The 19,607-nt window shown below is 39.4% G+C and overlaps 1 protein-coding gene across 9 annotated transcripts in view; it reads right to left on the bottom strand.

Annotated features, from left to right (window-relative positions):
- The window catches only part of arvcfb (ARVCF delta catenin family member b), a 136,522-nt gene extending 117,656 nt beyond the window's left edge, over positions 1-18,866 (bottom strand). For 4 of the 9 annotated variants that reach the window (XM_088376146.1, XM_088376147.1, XM_088376149.1 and 1 more), the window contains exon 1: positions 18,544-18,866. The gene's annotated coding sequence lies outside the window, so the exon portion shown is untranslated. Of the gene's footprint in view, positions 1-6,814; positions 6,864-18,543 lie in introns of all 9 variants that reach the window. The other 5 variants (XM_088376152.1, XM_088376151.1, XM_088376154.1 and 2 more) reach the window with 3 other exon arrangements.
- Between the last annotated feature and the right edge of the window lie 741 nt (positions 18,867-19,607).

Raw genomic sequence — 19,607 nt, 5'->3', positions numbered from 1 at the left:
TGGATGTACTTTATATTACCAGTCAACTGATTTATATGCTTCAGAGACCCCAAGAGATGATAGAACCATGTTTCTCCAGAGGGAGCCTGAATAACATCAACCATACCAACCTCTCAATAGTACTCACTGATGGCAACCAGCATGCTGGGTCAAGTGACCGAGCAATAACCTGAGAGAAAGTGAGGATTTTATAGTTACTGGACTGTAAAAAAAACACACACACACACATATAGATATACACACATATAGATAGACAGACAGACAGACAGACAGAGCGAGAGAAAGCGAGCGAGAGAAAGAGTGCGAGAGAGCGAGATGTTTTTTTACAGTATATAAACAAAATCAAAGTCTGAAGTTTGGGAAGTATAAAGGCTATTGTCATTTTTAGAGTCCAGAAATGCCATATACATTGATAGGAAACATGCCATGGAACTGTCTGTACGGCAAACAATTAACCATGTATGCAAAGAGTGAGTAGAGGAGTTTTGAGACAAAATAAATAAATGGGATGAGATTAGGGGAAACAAACTATTAATGTAATATTTTTCCTTGACCATATAAATCTTTAAAAGTGAAATATTTTTTAATCCAAGATAGTGTCATGTTGCAAAGCTTTACAACTGTCAGAATCTAAAAATGGGTACTAGACATGCATGACATTTTTATCTGAGTATTATGTGCTGACAATATTGATTCTGCACAATAGGCATTCCTAATGTGTTGGAATCATTAAAACTATTTAATGAATGACAGTAAAAAGAAGACATGCTGCAGTGACCCAATACAAACAAACTGGTTAGTAAGCTCCCCAAGCTGATTTGCATATCAAGCAGTGAGGAGATGAAGCAAATTTTCTCTCCCATTGTCAGGAAGTTGGCATAAACTCCATTATGAAAGAGCAGCAGGCAAAGAAGGGAGGTCAGATTTGCACTGGCTGCTGCTCACTGTGACATGTCATCCATGGCAAAGACCCACCAGGATGAGGATGAGGAGGAGGGCTGAAAAGCAATGTAACTACTGCGTGCCGGAGAAAGGAGCAGTCACTTCTACATCAGTTTAAGAGCACATCCAAATGACAGGCTTGTAATATTATCATGGCACTTACTTTATGAATGTTTCTTATTTTTAAATCTAGGCACAAAATTAATCATGAATGTTAGCATTCAGTATAATGTTGTGCTTTTTTGGGGGGATGGGGTTCAACAAATGCAAATGATGGATGAGAATGTGTGTTGGGTACTGTTTATAAAACCTTGTATAGAGTATGTGTACTGGGTAGCAAGTCAGAGCAATGTCAGAGGACATTGCTCATGTGGAATCCTGTAAAGCAAAGCTGTTGGCTCTAGCAACAGTAATGTGCTGTGCCACATTATCACTTTTCCATGACTGCAGGCAATCTGTTTGACATGAGGGGCGATTAGGGCACACAGGGACGACGGCCGTTTCCTGGCTGAAAGCGGCCTCCGGTGCAAAGCTGTAAGTCTCATCTGAAAGACGAACTGTCGAATTATTGAGCGGTAGGGAGGAGAGGAGTGTGTCCTCCTGGCCTAAAGTGCTTGAATGTCCACAAATGAAACATTCTGGGCGAAGGAAGAAATATGTCTCAGTTTCAAATTCAATATAAAAGCTAGAATGCGCCCCCCCCCCCAAAGTAAATGTGAACTGAGATGAAATGTGCCTTCGCATAAAATTACTCCCTCCATATCAGCCTTCAGAAAAACCCAACAGCATTGAGTAATCCGACAGTTTTAAGTCGTTGTAGTTGGACGTTGTAGTCAAAGTCAATGACCCAGTATGTATTGTTTCATATAACTTGAATAGCCAAATCCGTCAAAAGTTATGCTACCCATCTAATCTTTATCACATTCAATCGTATACGTGATATCTTTGCATGTCCACACGTTACTAGAACAGACTGTCTGATACTTTGACAGGAAAATGATTTTGTATGCTGGTTAGTGCATGAAGGGGGCATAATGGCTTGTCACTGGAGTGTTACTGTCAAGAGTGATGCATTTAGGTCATTAAGAAGAGATGTTTTTATATGAAATATAAATATGAAACCATGGTGGGAAGCATCACTCATCAGACTCCATCTTAGAAAGACCACTGTACGGGTCTCTAATTATGCTGGTTAACAAAAGATTTTAATCACAGATGATTGAGTTTGAGCTATTGTTCAAAACAGAGTTGTTATTTATCATTATGGAAAAAAAATCAACCTGTTGCCGACAAAAACAGATTTTATTTGTAATTATAAAAAGCTGATGTGCTACAAACCAAGGTAAATGTGGAATCGCCACAAAAAAAAAATCAAGAAAAGGTAACTTGCATTTCTGATTTGAAAAAAAATAGTAAAAACTTGTTGACTCATGTAACATAATGAGATTTTTTTTCCCCCAGGAGGATATATTTATGCACACTACATGATTCAATGACATAATTAGCATGTTTTGCTGGCAAGTGGGTTATGCATCCTGGCAGTGGAAAAAAAAATGTTTCAGATCAAAATATCAAAACAATTATGATGCATATAGGACGTTTCCCAAAGCAACAGCAATGTAAATGGCCAGATCAGCCATCCATCGGTAATGCAAAATCCAAACTTAATCCATTCTAAACTATTGTAAAAACATGGACTATATGGTGTGATATATAGATATGCTATATTAAGGTGATATTGATCATTAAATAGGAAAAATTATAACAGCCAAAGGACAATTGTAGAGATTATACTCGGTTTAATTGTGGAGCTATTTATCTCAATGTGGGTGTCAGCGGAAAGTGGGTTGTTCATGCGTTGGGATGTTGTTGAGGAATGAAATCAGAATTGACCATTTGGGCCTGCAGTGTAATTTTATTCTGCGTTTTACAGAGATAATTTGGAAGGATCAAACGAGATTTTGCATAAATATTTTATAGCTTCTGGTTCCATCATGCTTGCACCATGAGTAGTAGGCTGATATCATACGTCTCAAACATGACACTGCTAAAAGAATGATAAGACAAGTACCTACAATTAACTCGTACTGCGAAGAAATAACACAATAGTAAGAAATAACATACGTGAGGAAAGCTGGAGATGGAACCAGATGAAGACCTAAACAAAGCATATCTGTGGATTCTTGTTTGGATGTATAAAATGAGTGTTTCGGTCGGTATAAGAGGTCAATTCCTCACCAATACGTTTTGAAGGACATAAAACAGCAGGTCAAAACATTAGTGAAGGGGGTTGCTAAAAATCTCTCGCAGATTAAGATCACAATGCAAGTGCCTCCCAATCAGTGCCAGGGTTGATAATCCAAATTAATTCCACTAAGGCTCTCTCGTAACACTCCTATACCTGTCAGCCGAGACTTGGCTCAGAGCCAAACTACGACTATGGTGTAAAGATTTAAGAGCCACAGGAAAGAAAATTACTTAGATGCTATTTGAGATTTTTTTAATACAAGGAAAACTATTATGCTTTGTCTGATGCCTCATCAAGGAGCCTTTTGCCCTGGGTGATAAACCATCAGACAGTTCCTGGCTGAGAAGAACATCTCTGTGCTGGGTAACCACCCTACTCACTTGACTTGACGCTGTATGTTTTGTTCATTTTTATTTAACTCAAGGTGGACACCACTCTTCTTATGAAAGGGTGTGTCTTCATTTTTGACAACAAAATATTTTGCTCCCAGACAGCGGTGAAATCCCAAGGCCAATAACCATTACTCTGTATAAGCAAGAATAATTTCACACGTGGAGTCTCTGTGAGATTATTATGTCTCCGCTTTGAAGCAATAATGTGGAAGGAAAATACACTTTGCAAAGCACAGTTCAAAAACAGTGAGGCCCACGGTAATGGCATTTATTGATTTGCAATCTTTTCCAGGGTCATAAAATGGTAGGGAGTTATGCCCTTCATGAATCTATTTATTTTGGGGAAATAGTAGGCAGTGAGAGTCTTATTTGCAGGAAGGAAAAGAAAACCAATACAATCCTGTTTGACAATATTATCAGAATAAATTACTGTAATTTGCTCATGTAGTGTACCTCAATAAGGTAACTGCAAACACCACTCAGTATGATGGAGTGCAGTTCTATAAATTACCCAAACTAAATAAAATAAACAGATTGTTAAATCAATACCTCTTTAAGTGTCAATAACTAATTAGCATTATTGTGTTTGAAAAAAAGGCAGCACAGTGATGCGGTGGTTAGCACGTCCACCTCACAATTCGGACAGTGCGGACGGGTTCGATTCTAGAATGTACACAACTAGGTATTGCATCTCATTGGATTGTGGAAGTGTAAACCAACCAGCTATAACACTTTCACAACTTGCACAACTGAATATGCACAATGATAATGATAATAAAAAAATAATCATCACTAAATCTGACATGGTCAGAGATATCTTTGATATTATGAAATTATCTGTGATGTCATTATCAGTCATCAACAAGTGGCAAAATGGCCGCCCCCTGAGATTGATAAAAACAGGTGGATTTTGCCCTTTTAAATCATATTCCACAAACAAAACATTAATCAGTTTTTACTAGTTGGGCTGCACCAAACATATTATTACAAAAAATTGGGGATGGGCTTCTCCTTTAAGAATATTAACTCATTGCAATCACCCACATGTCCAATTGAGGGGCATAAAAAATGAGAAAGAACACTCCAGGAAGCCTTTGCACCTGCATCAATTGTGGAGTGAGCGAGGAGGACACGTATTTAGGGGTGTAACGTAACTCCGCCCGCTCTCCCTCAGGAGTTTCAGCTTGATTTCAACTTCCCAGCAATCCAGATATGTCTTGTGTCCTAGAAACTGCTGCATCGTGGCTTAGCCTGACCTCAATATTAACAGACAGGCCACGCTGATGGCTGCTGGGCAAACAGGAGAGCACAGTCAGAGTCAACGTTGTTAAACAACTTCGTCAACAGGAGCTGGACACGGGCAACAGACTTTGAGCTGGGAATGTGGAGGTCACATACTGGAGAGACCAATATTGACAGAACTAGTGAGCCCACAAAATAAGGCTTTGGGTATAGTTGTATGTAATATAATCTCCTCCGATGTGCACAATTAGCAATCTGCATGTGCTTTTCTTTCTTCATCCAAAACAGAAAAGAAGCGTCATTTCTGTGTTTATACATTCCTACAGGGGATATATTTGTGTGTTTCACGCCTATCAACCCTTGGACACAGTCCAACTGTCCAAGCCAGTGTGAGGAAGACATATGGCCACATGGCCTCTGGGGAGTGTAAAGGCAAGACTCCAAAAGAAGCCAAACAAGCTTAGCTCACTTTCACTGAACTAACTAGCAAGGCCATTCATGGAGAATTAAATTAGGACATGCAGAAAGGGGCAGCAGCCCGGCACATTAACATTTTATGCATGTGTGATTGTGCTGTTTGAGCACATCACTCCTGAACCTTTGACAACAGTCACGATATGAGATGGCCACAGACAAATGAAAAGTGTCCTCTTTAGAAATCATTCAACATCAGCAACTACAAGAGTGAATGTATCACTTTCTTGAAATCAAATTGAACTCAAAAGGTGTATCTGTGTACTTGTCCGGTCAAGAGTAAATTATGCAGTAGTGGTCATATAATTTGCTCTCTTCATTAAACTAATTAATCGCTAATTCTTGGCCAGTGGTTTTTAGTCAGTGTTCACTGGCACACATTTCTTTCCATAGTCATACATAATCCAATTTGGAGGGAAAAGAAATGTAACTTCTAACAAATAGTTATGTATAATAACAATGATTTTCGGCCCATGTTTTTAATGATTAAACAATCTCGTTCATTCAACCAGGTAATGCAGTTGAAACCAGTTTTTCATTAACAAAGCCGAGTCGACCTGGAGTCAATTTAAAGTTCAGTGCCTTGCCCAAGAGAGAATAGAACCAAGAACCCTGAGGTCACTTTTCTTCTTTTTCTTTTACCCTAAGCAACTCAAAACAATGTAGTTCATTAAACGCTCACCACATACTCATAAATTTTATTGAGACTTTTTTTGTGTGCATGTGTGCGCACTGCATGGTGTCGTTATTTCGTTCATTTAAACAGTCTTACTGCTGTGGGCAGGAATGAATGGCCTGCGGTGGTGCGCTTTCCTGCACCTAGTGTGTAAGAAGTCTGCCCCTGAAGCAGCTGCTCTGGGACTCTACAGTGTAATGCAGGCGGTGAGACGTGTTGTCCATGATGGATGTCAGCCAGGCTAACATCCATCTGTCTGCCACCTCCGGCTCAATGGAGTTCATTTGGCAGCCAGGACAAAGCTCGATTTCTTAACCACTCGTTTAAGTTTCTCTTGTTTCTCTATACGGGGAGCCTCCTATCCAGCACACAATGACATGAAGCAATGCTGAACCACTACAGTGTCCTGAGCAAGTCCATACCGTATTTTCCGGACTATAAGGCGCAGCTAAAAACCTAATTTTTTTTCAAAAGCCGACAGTGCGCCTTATAGTCTGGTGCGCCTTATATATGGACCAAATTCCTAAATTTAAACTGGCCCGAAGCATTGTGTCATGAAATCAATCATAAGTGGCCCGCTGAAGACTATGAATCATGAATCGAAAAGACTATGGGTCATTGTTTTGTGATTATAAAGTAATTTGTTGTGTCTGAAGTTGAAATAAAAAATGTAAAATGGAGAATGATTTGATTTGGATTAAAAATCTGACATGATGCATTAATGGTGCGCCTTATAGTCCGGTGCACCTTATATAAGGACAACGTTTTAAAATGGGCCATTCATTGAAGGTGCGCCTTATAGTCCGGTGCGCCTTATAGTCCGGAAAATACGGTACTTACATCAAAGGACCTCATCCTTCTCAGCAAGTGGTGGCAACTCTGGTCCTTTCTGTTGAAGAAGACAACAAAACACTGTGGCTGCAGTAAAAATCTTGAGACACTGAGATTTCATGTTTTAGGAGGTTGCACGAGAGGGGGGGCTAACTAATTATACACTTGAAATTGTACAGGTCGGTGGCATTTACCCACGCATGACATTACAAGGTCATGGATAGGGCTATTGTTTCGTTGCCTGTGTGATGAGCAATCCCAACCATTCATTGCAAACAGCTAATGTAAGGTGGCAGGCGTTCCCCTGAGCTTGGCCATCACATCCAATCCATCATGGATATATGACTAATTACACTGATTTATCCATGCTCTGCACTGGTATACAAAGTGGAAGAATTGCAGTGGGGTCACAGAAGAAGGCAAAGAGTGGTATTATACAGTGAGTGATGAGAATCCAATGTCAAGACTTCTTATTTAGGAACATCTCTCTTGTGTACATCTGGAGTACATCACTTCCCAACGCATGTTGACCCAAGCACTTTGACTATGAAAACAGCTCAGGCTTTTATTGTATCTGAATGAGTCATGATAATGCCAATCATAGGACTGTATATAGACCAATCTGTGTAGGAACCCCCTAGCATCGAGCAGCACTGAAATGAATTGGAACCCATCAAAGACAACAGGAGCAAGAGGCATGCTGGATTCCTTGAGGAGGCTGCAAAGACGATTTTAATCTCTCTATACCTCTCTGTACTGAGCCTTGGCAGCTGCTGCAGACAAAGTGGTTTAAGATACCATGGGCTGAGGCCCATAAGAGGAGATTATGATGGAACTGAAAGGGGGGCGAAGATGAGGGGGAGGACGGCACACATGATTTTCCAACACAAATATAGAAGTGTGTTGCCTGCTTCAGTCATGCTTGTGTTCTTTCAATAATGCAGAAACAGACACATTCACAACTTTTTGTTTGGTTTTACCATTACCAGAATATGCTGTATAATTTTTAGGGTGTGTTTGTGATTTGCTATGCACTGCTTAAGATATTCATATCCTGCCTCAAACAGCTGGATGCAGATTGTCAACCCAGCAGTAGCTACATGCAAAAAGCAGGAATTTGGAATTGGTGTCAGACATTTGGATATCTGTGTTGGCTACAGCCAGTCAGCCAATTGATTTTGCTGTGCTGTAATATACTTTCTAAATCCCTGTGGTGCATCCAGGATGGCTTATTTGTGAGCGGTGTAGTATATATCGGGTGTGACAGGAAACAACGGATTAACAGACTCAGTTATATTAGGGCAAGATATTATTTAAGGCCATTTCAAGCGCTGACTGTATTCTTGCCCAAAACATTTTAGTTTTAAGGATTCACTAATGTAAAAGCAAAGCAAGGTTAAATGTTTATATAGTTGACGAGCATTTTAATTACCGTACTTTCCCCACTATAAGGTGCTTCGGGTTAATAGCGCAGACTCAATTGCGGGGGCTTTTTTTGTATTTAATCCACACATAGGGCCCATCGCATCATAGGATGCATCCATGCCGTGACTTTTGGTTCAGAAAAAGATGTCACGGGAGCAAGACAGTGAGTTCTCTTGTAAGTTATCCTATTTAACCATGTACTCTACTCACATTACTGTTAATCAATATTCATACGCAAATCCATCAAAGTCATCTTCTGTATTCGAATTAAACATTTCGGCAAGTTCGCCATTAAACATGACAAGTTCCGTCTCGTCAAGCTCCTTGTTACGTTGCTCTTCGGCTATGATCCCGGCTGTCCAGAGAGCTTGAATTGTGCCTCGTAAGCATGTCTCTTTGTTGATGCCATTTTAGAGAGTCCTAATGCTGTTTGCTTTGCACAAACTGACAGAATTTATTTATCAATAGCAGTGGAAGTACATTCTCTATGTATTACGTACAGTCCTCTGATTGGTTTATCGGCCTGGTCGACGTATATTACATACAAATTAATGTCCTCTGATTGGTTCACCAGGTCTACATATTACTACATCTACATTTTACGGCCCGTCATTAAAAGGCGCACCTTCAGGTTTTGCGAAAATTACTGTAAATGATAACAACAATACAGAGCTACACTGCTGTGCAAAACTGTTTCAACCATGTTCCTCACATACACACAAACACATGCACACACGCGCACACACACACACACACACACACAGATTTTATCCAGTTTATTTCTCTTAAGCAACATTGAATGGGAAGGTCAAGGTATAAGTAACCATTAAATGTATTTTGAATCCAGTCATATTCATGGATGTTTCACTTTAGTTCAGCAGAGCAGGTAAAGCTCTGGTGGATTTTTTCTAGCTCAATTCTCAAAAGAGGATGAGCGTATCTATTAGGATATCATATTAAAATACCCAGGGGTCTCCACACAGTTCAGTAATGCGTTACCTTGAGCACAAGCAGCTCTGGCAAGGTCGGGTCTACATTGCTGACACTTTTGATAAATACTAATCTATTTTATCGCGAATAATCTTCAAACTTTCATGATTAAACTTTCTATATAACATTTGGTGCTACACAAGTCAAAACTAATCAATTAATATACAATTAATCGCTTATCACATTAATCTACAATTATTTTCATCATTGAGTAATCATTTAGAGTTATCTTCAACTTAAAAGTGTCTGAAAAGTGACTGAATCAGTTAAAAAATGTTGATTTATCCTTCTCATGACACTGCTGTTGTTGTTTTTATCACTAACAATACCAAACAGAAATCGGCACAAATGTTTTAGTAATACACACAATACAATTTTATCATTTTCAATTATTCAATGAAATAACCCATTGAATAAAAGATTCTACAAATATTCCATAATGGCAGCCCAAGTTGAGGATAAATTCAAATGTGATAATTAAACTGTTCAATAAAACTTCATGCATTAGGTGGAGACAGGTAAGTAAAGACTTTGAGGACACGCCACACCCTTTCCTTCTCAAGTATTGGAACAATGAGGCCAATTCCTTGATTTTTGCTGTGAACATAAAACATTTGGGATTCCCATCAAAATATGACAAGGACACAAGAGATACATTTCAAGCTTCTACAGGTTTTTACATAAGGTTTTGATATACGATTTCAAAGCCCCCTTATGTCTGAACCCAACTATTTTTTTTGCCTGAGCAAAACATGGACCAAAACGAGTACTTACATTCAGATGTGGGTTTTTTTTACCTGTGGTAAGTGACTGCATTTATATTAGCTAGAGTGGTGTGAACAGACAGCTGTCAACGGTTGGAGAAATAAGCAATCCGATACAAGATGGGTAATCAATCAAAGGAATTGCAAGATGCACAGTTACGTACATGCAACCATTTTGAATGTATCAAAAAAAAAGAACGAAAACCACTGGTGTACTGAGTGACAGATATTGAATAGGTAGACCGAGGGAAACAGCGAAGCATATTAAGAATTGTAAAAGAAAATATTACAATCAACTGATCACATAAAACCTGATAAAAAAAGTACAAAACAGTGGCTACCGGAATCATTACTGGACTGTGTATTGTTATTCTCCACACATACTGTAGGTCACTTGTCTACAGGTCATTGTGAGATTGGCGCGACAGCTTGGATATAGCATAGTTGTGTCCCAGCTGGGTAAAGCTCCTGGCTTTCAACCACAACACAAGACCAATGCAGTGGGAGCCATAGCAGCACATCAAAAAGCCTCCCACACATAAAGACCCGCATTGATGAATACGCTGGCATCTTCTCTGCCACATTCATTTTCTGACAGTGTCCCTTTATATCTACTGCCAGCTCTTAAGGAGGGGAGGAAAACATTTTCCTGTCTTTATTTGACAGCCTCTTTGAGAGGTCTTCTCGCATGACCTCCACATGTAAATTATCTTGGCCACAAGTACTGCATACAGAGAAAATACATGTTCTGTTACATATATGCATGAGTATACTATTTGATTCCAGAATCTCCTTCAATACGATTCTGACATGACATGCTATCTGAGCAATCAACTTTAGCTTTGGCAAGTGATTTCCAAATAACCCACAGCACATATATGGTATCAGTGTGTGGTGGGAGTGACTGCAGTGCCAATCATGCTAAAATATTTGAGTGCAAATGAGAGGACAGTCCAGGAAGATAATGTAGTCACAAGGGCAGTATAGAGCAATTAAGTGAGTGGTCCCACACCAAGCAACAAATCGCATAGGCGTGTGTCTCAGGAGAGCTAGCTAGTGGAGTTACAGTGTAGGCACAATGAAACACAACAGTCCTGATGGCCCGCAACATCCATCCGATGCAGATTCTGTTGAGATGACTCTGCCTTGTCTTTTGTCAGAAAATATGTAACTTATGCTTATGTAACTTCACATGAGTAGCTGGATGCATGGAGCAAAACCTTCTTTAAACTGCTACTTCAACAACCACATCCAAGAAGAATGGGACAAAGGGTATTAAAGGACAGGTCACCGAGCGCTGACCCCACATCTGCATTTCTCTCTCTCTCCTCTCTCTCTCTCTCTCTCTCTCTCTCTCTCGGCATGGTGAGGCACTGGTGAGAACGTCCGCCTCACAGTTTAGAGAGTGCGGGTTCGATTCTACCATCGGCCCTCCCCGTGTGGAGTTTGAATGTTCTCCCTGTGCCCCCGTGGGTTTCTCCAGGCACTCCAGTTTCCTCCCACATCCCAAAAACATGCATGGAAGGCTGATTGAGCACGCCAAATTGCCCGTGTGAGTGCAATTTTCGTGTATAATTTTCGTAGACTGATTACGGGGACTCAGTCGTAAAAATTGTAAACTGACAAGTTGCTCAGGCAGAAAGAATAGAATGCCTTAAGTTTTTCTTTTCTTTTTCAAGGAACATGTTGCCATATACCGAAGGCCCACCATTGGTGAAATATTAAAACCAATAGAAAACCTGCTCCAGCCATTATTTCTGCACACTGATCTGCAAAATATCTTAACAGCTCAGTTAACACATTAAACGTTGTTTAAAAGTACGCAAAATTCTGCCCTCATCCCTGCAACCCCTGTGTTTGTATATTTGTCTGAAGTGTGTGGTCTATTCCCATGTTTACGCTGCATAGCTCAGCTCCAGTGATTACAATTAAGCAGCTCTTATCCCTGGACATAATCAAGGCGCACCAGAATGTTGAGGCCTGTTTAATCCTCCTGTAGCACACAGAGCCAGGTCTGGGGGTGGAGGGAGGAACACATGGATGCAAAGTGAGGAGTGTGGACATGATGAAAGATGAGCAAAAAGACTGGCCTTATTATTCTGTATGTCTAAAGTTGCAGCCAAGAGACACCGTGAACACAGCACGCCATGTATATTTAGCATAGTGGCTGTGTGTATTTTGCAAATGGATGTGTACATATCATTCCGCATAGGGACTTGGAGCATATTCAGGAGAGCAAAATACCTATTTGTTGAGAGATGTGTCTTTACAAAACCAAAAAGACAGACTAACTGAAAAAAGAAAGACGAAGACAAGATCATGATGTCGACCTGTAAGCAAGACAGACAATATTTTCAAAATGATACCAATGTAACTTTGGTACCAGCTCCTGCACCAAGTTCCTGGGGGTGCACATCAGTGAGGACCTCTCCTGGTCCGCGAACACCTCGTCACTGGCAAAGAAAGCTCAGCGCCGCCTGTATTTCCTGTGGAAGCTCAGGCGTGCATGTGCTCCTCAGGCAGTCCTGTCTACATTCTACCGTGGCACCATTGAGCGCGTCCTCACCAGTTGCATCGCTGTCTGGGGTGGTAACTGCACTGAACAGAACTTGAAGGCCCTGCAGCGCATAGTGAATACGGCTGGTAAGATTATTGGTGCTTCGCTTCCCTCCCTGAAGGACATTTACACCTCCCATCTCGCCCGCAAGGCAACCTCGATTGCCAGAGATGTGGGTCACCCGGCTCACTCCTTGTTTGACCTTCTGCCCTCTGGGAAGAGGTACAGGAGCCTGCGCTCCCGCACCACCAGACTCGCCAACAGCTTCTTTCTCCAGGCTGTTAGGGCCCTGAACTCGCTACCCCCTTCTGCGTAGCGTGCGGCACTGTTGCGCTATTTTTGGGAATGTCTGCTGTACGCGTTTGTACGCGTTTTTACGCTCCTCTTAATTAATTATTTATTTATTTATTGTTGTGTTATTTATTCATTATTTATTCAGCACGCTTTTGTTATACTTGTTTACTGTTTGTCTGTTGTGAGCCATGTCTTGTCACCGTGGGATAGGGGGGAACGAAATTTCGGTTTCTTTGTGTGTCTTTGGCATGTGGAGAAATTGACAATAAAGCTGACTTTGACTTTGACTTTGACTTTGATTAAATCTGGTTTTAAAAAAAAAAAATAAGTACCGTATTTTGTGCACCATAAGGCACACTTTAATTTTCTCAAAAAACAAAGGTGCACCTTTTAATAAAGTCCATGTGGGCCTATGTAACACCTGCCATAGAAGATCCAAATCCCAAAAAAGCTGGAAGTTTGAGAGCAAGACTACAGCAATGAAAGAGAAAACAAAGAAGTGGCAGCCAACCAAAACAAAATGCTAAACATTCTAAAAAACACTTTAGCTCAGTCATACACATGATTACGGGCAATCATCTCCAGGTAAACATGCCACTGAGACACACATTGGCAAAGGCACTTGGACTGAGTCCTTTCTGATGACAATTTTCATCCACGTATTTCTTGGTAAGCTTTCCCCTATTCTTTCAATAAAAGTGTAGCAAAAAGCCAAAGAAAAAGAGGCATAGGACGCATGCAAAATTAATCTTTTAATTCTGGTAAGAATTAGGCCTCGGAGAGTGATTATTGTCGATGATAGCAGATGATAGCAGAAGGGGCTGCATACATCAGCTGCTTCAAACTCCAGAAATAATTTGAGATATATGGAGTACTTTTTATGAGGTTATGCTGCATTAAAATTCAAAAAGGTACTTTTTTGCCTTAATTATATTTTACTGCAGTTCAATTATGTTGGTCCATCCCGGACAAAGACCCGAGTTATCTCCTTAGCAATAGAAGCAATGTGGTGTGCCAAGACAACAGCGCTGTGCCAGCATGGGTAGCCAAGGGGGTGTGCAACGGGAGGGCCAGGGAGCTTGGAGGTGCATGTTAATCACATTAAGATCAGGAGGCTGAGCTCTGCAGGTGTCAGACCAACAAAGGGGCATTCACTTGGGGTTCCTACTTATTTTCCATGACTGCTCAATATCACAAGCCATTTCAGTTTGGCACCAGAAAACATCTTGCCCATGTTAAAAATAAAATAAATGCCATCATATGTGCAACATGACCAACATTATATTTGCTGTATGTGTGGAAGCGGATCAAATGATGGATGGATGGATGGATGGATGGATGGATGGATGGATGGATGGATGGATGGATGGATGGACGGACGGACGGACGGACGGACGGACGGACGGACGGACGGACGGGTAAGTTGACTAAATGGATCATATGTAAATCACAACATATTGGACCTACAAGAAGCTGCTCTTATAATATATTCAACTTTTATTAAACTTGGCAGCTTGTACGAACTTTCCTGACATGTTCATAAAAAATGGTGCAACTTAAATTAAAGGTGGTACAGTGGCATTAACATTTTTGGTTGTAAATGTTAAGTACGTTTTAAAATAGAACAAAAAACTAAACTATGCATAGTTGCACTATGAATGTTGTGAAATGATTCAAATATACAAAAAGAAATACTTGTAAACATATACTGTTCTCAGGCATCACGCATTTTTTTCAATTGAAGAAGACAGTGAAAACAGATGAGACATTAGTTAAAGGCACTGTGCGAAAGAAAACGCAAATAAGTATCCAGCAACTTTGCAGGGCCATTGAAGAGAAGTGGACCAACATTCATTCTCATAAACAACTGTGAGCAAAGAAGACGTGTTGCACTACATGCCGTACATCTTAATATGCAACTCGTGTAAATTTGCTAGAATATCTTGGAAAAAGTGCGCACAAACTTAGAATTAGACAGATTTGTTAACAATATTTGAGAAAATAAAATATTACCATATTAGACAGACAGAAAGATCTTTGATTTTAGCTCATGTCATTTTTGTTCGATATGAATATCATATTCATTAAGCCCAAGATCACCAGTTCACGTATTAAGTACTACTCAAGTGTTTAAGGCAACTAATACCTGCTCTAAATGAAATAGCAAATGCATAATAGTATTTCTGTACTAATAACGCTGCTCCTCAACAACCCCCATGCAACCTTGCTAATGAAATGCTACACTGAACATGAAACTATAATGAGGTAGGAATAACGGTAAGATGAAAAAGATTAACAGTGTAGAGCATAATATTTGCGATGATTTCAAAAGGGGGATTCTAATAGTCTCTTCTACAGCAGACAAGGAACAACAACAAGGTCAAAACCTGTCTAATGGATCTCAAACCATTAAATACCTGATGAGAATCCTCTACTATGAGTTTTGTTTTATTGTGACCTGCCCATTAAATTTTCATTTTGGTTACTTTGTGCTACTTGGGGAAGCATCAGTCATTTTAAACTAACTGCATTTCAATCACTTTTTTATTTCAGCACTCGTTATCAAAATACTTATGGTGTAGCAATGCAAGTCTTGGTGTGGCTTGAAAATGGCTGTCCTTCCCACAGCCAAGCTTCCAAATCATGGGCAGTGAAATTAACAGTGAGAACAGTTCTAGTTCTAGCGTTTCCGCAAAACTTCCCGAATTGTAATTAATTAAAGCAGGGGGCATCAACGTGATGCTCACCGGCACCAGGTAGCCCCCAAGGACCTCATGAGTATACCGCGGGCCTGTTCTAAACATGGCTCACCAGTGGGACATTGGGATTTTCTAGGAATCTTGTAGAGGTGATCATTGGAAAATTGAAATTTAAAAATATAAAAACTGGCACAATGTTATAAATAAAAGTGTTGCAGATTAATAATTATCTCCTAATTATTGTGAGATATCTTTAACATTATCAATGTGAAATTATTGATACAGTGAATGAAATTTTTAATAATCATATATAATAACAAGATTAAAGGTAATATAACATATTACCTTTTAAAAAAAAAACGGTTTATGAAGAAACATCAGTTAATGGGATGTGACCACTAAACTACGCATCAACATGGTCTTAAAAATGCAACCAGGAACAGACGTAACTTTGCCAGAGCATCGTGTTCAGACAGGTATGTCAATGATAAGTGACAGTGAGGGAGTAATTAGGAAACTATTAGTTCCGCCTCAACCCGCACTACGTAATGAGACAGGAACAAAGAGTAAATTGACACAAGAGAAAGGAACAGTCTGAGAGAGTTAAATATTTTATGTCAATCAATAAAAAGATTGCATCATGTCTGTCTCAAACATCCCATAAGCATATCTATGGCCTCTATAAAAAACAAACAAACAAATAAATAAATTCACATAATTCACAAATTCTCATGCAAACCTTGTATCACATGGTGCTTTTCCACAATAAAAAGCAGAATCGAGAAATGTATGACACGCGCACACAAAACAACCCTATAAGAAGAAGAAAAGTGATGATGATTCTCAAGATCCAAGACTAACAGAGGCCTTGGAAAATAGTATTTTCAATTTGTGGCATTGATGAGGTTGGGCCCAGAGGGTTATGTTATTCCCTGGCTGCGCCTCTGCGCACACAAACAACAGGATGACTGTATGTATGATAATAAAACTGTTAGCGGACATCATTGACGAGGAAACACAAGAGGCACAGTAAAACTGATATGAAGCTAAGCTAGTATAAGAACAAAGAGTTTAGCAAAACAAGAGTAAGGATCATTTAAATGATCCAAACATTCTACAATTCACCAAAAGAAATTAAGAACAATATGAAATGTGAATATTCGTCAATAAAATCGAGAAATAAAATTACATAAAACAAGAAGACTAGTTTTATTTGGAAAATAACATTGTCAAATGTATGGTAGTGTCTTCTGTTGAGTAAATAACCATTACAGACACTATTTTGATGAAAATATGATTCCTTCCAATAATGGTGAAAACAGCCAGGATTTCATTGTCAAGCAGCCAAGGGGAAAAAACTCAAATTATTCATGCAAAAAAGTGTTTTCTTCCACTGGGATACATGGTGTAAAATTATCATTCAGATCTGTTTTGCATAATGTGATGACACCAAGAAAAAAAAATGCCTTGATCCCTGAAATTTTCTTCCATGCCTTGTAACAGCTGTTTGAGTTTATTGAAGAAAAACTGAGACAAAAAAAAATCAAATAAAAAAGGAATTCATTCAAGTCATTTTTTTATCTTCTGATGAAGGAACGTGATATTAGTGTTCGGTCCAAAGGGGGAGGTATGAAAAGTTCACAGGGGTGTGAGAAGCAGTCCGTCATGTCACGCGAAGACAAATAGTACTAACACATCTTAAATCAGTATCATTCGTGCTTATGAATGCAAAATGGCAGCCACATACAAGCAATACACGAGGATGCTTAAAATGTCCAAAAGTCGCTCAAATAAGGGAGTCATACCCTGATGGTGCCATGACTTATTTGTCACATAATAAGCTAAATGGATCTGACATTAACCAACTGTTAGTGTGTTTTCAAATGTGAATGAGTAACTATGCCACAGAGCTGACAGTTTCAAATACCACATCTTCTTCAGGGACCATGTTTCGAAGTAAATTAGCACAATAAAGAACTCAAGGTTGAACCTAGCCTCAAGTCATATCAGTACCACAACAAAAATGACATTTTAACCTTTAAGATGGGCCAATAGTGATGCAGGGTGAAGATGATGAAAGCCCGAAGACAGACCCATCTTGATTAAAAGAAATTTTCACAAAATCAACACATTCTGTTGCAATTTTTGCCATGACTTTTCTCCAGTTTCTGAGGTTAAGGAATTTTTAACAAGGCAAAAAATTGATGCTATTGCTCAGTCTCAACTCTAATGACTTAATGAAAGAAGGAAAAGAATAAGCAAACCCTTTAAATATTATATTCATCATAACATGTATTTGGCATATTACCTAATATGGGTACTGAAATGAGATTTTGTGATTCTTATTATTATAATCATCAACAAACTGAACATTTGTTCTGACATGATCCAATACAGGCCACGGCATGTGGCTTTTGACTGTGTCTCGAGAAGTAGTTGTAAATGAAGTGCTCAAGCACAATTAAGTTAATTGGATGCATTCACCCCTCACTTCAAAGCTGGGTATTAGGCAAACATGAACGGAGTATGCAGATAACGCAATTAAGAGCATTTTCAAGACTGGTCTTGGATATGTTTGCGCACATTAGTCTGAATATGATACTATAACAAAGACAACATGTCCTGCCACCGACAGACTCCCAATCTGCCGATAATGACATGCAACAACTCATTAAAACTGTAGGAGCAAAAACTATGTCATCATAAAGGATGAGTTAATTGGTGGCTCGTTCTAAAAAAAATTGGATCAATAGGGGAAATTGGTCCACAAACGAATTTATAGAATAGCCAGTACACTTATAAAGGCTACAAAACTAAATGGTTTTTGTCTCGTATGAATGATCGTTAGACAAAAGCGTAGTACATCTCCTCAAGATGCGTCATTGCCTAATTTCTCTCAATTGCATTCATGACGCCCCCCTGGTTATCGTGAGTTGTAAAGCACAGATTACAACTTGGTGGTGCAAGCATGGATTTGCGCGACAGTACAATGTGCTGCATTGCTTTTACCTCAGTTTGTCCAGTCCATCTTCCTTTACGGACGCGACGAGAGCCTGCGAGATGATGGACAGTAGTTCCGGTGGTTTGAATGAGTATCTTTTTGTATGCAGTTGAGCTGCTGCGGACCTTCGCTGTCAACCTGACTAATCTCAGATATTGGTGCGTTCACTTGCCTTCGGTGTAATGCAGAACTAGCGCAAAAACACACGAAAATGTATAACTACTGATTGGAAAGTTGCAACTTGGTTGCGTTGGTGAATAATTGCCAATTAATGACAGTGTCGTCGCGCTGTATAAAAGGCAACCTCTATCCCCTTTCATTCAAAACCATGGATGCTGTCGGACACAGACTAGTGTCTCCGCCCATCGCCAATCGCACAGAATTGCATAAATACGTAGATTGTAAACATTTACGGACTATGTTGACAAAATAATCAAGGAATTCCTCTAAATGTTCATTTTTATGATTTTTTTCAATGATTATCGTTAAAAATATATTCCGTAACAAAAGGAATTTAAAATCTACAGATACCCAGTCCTTTCTTCATCTTGATTTTATTGGGGAGAAAAAAAACATGTTCGACCCCAATGAGAATAAGCGATTCGGGGATGGCTGGGTGGGTAGATATTGTATGATAAACGTAAATTGTAGTATTTTTACTAAAGTAAAAGTAAGACAGGTTCTACAGTTAATACATATTTTATATTTACATATACATATGGGGGGGGGGGTTGATTGTTTGGGCGACAGGTGCTCTGGTTTCTTCCCACGTTCCAAAAACATGCATAGTATATACTATTAATATATATTTATCGAACCCTGGCCTCGAAATTGTCCAAAGGCGTGATTACGAGTGTGATGAGACTGCCCAAAAGCATTATGCACGACCTTCAATGTAATTTATACCTTTTTAACTTTTATTGGATAAAATATTTATTTTCACGATACGGAGGCAATAACAATTCTTTTATTTTGACAGTTACGGAAAACGGAAATGAAATATATCCACTTGACTTGGGACTGAACTGGCCAATCAACGTCACCAGAGGACCTTGGAAAAAGATGCGCTCGT

Source organism: Syngnathus floridae, chromosome 5 (genome assembly GCF_059516105.1).
Source record: "Syngnathus floridae isolate MCC-2025c chromosome 5, RoL_Sflo_1.0, whole genome shotgun sequence".
Classification (NCBI taxonomy): domain Eukaryota; kingdom Metazoa; phylum Chordata; class Actinopteri; order Syngnathiformes; family Syngnathidae; genus Syngnathus; species Syngnathus floridae.
This window is presented reverse-complemented; position numbering and strand designations above follow the sequence as displayed.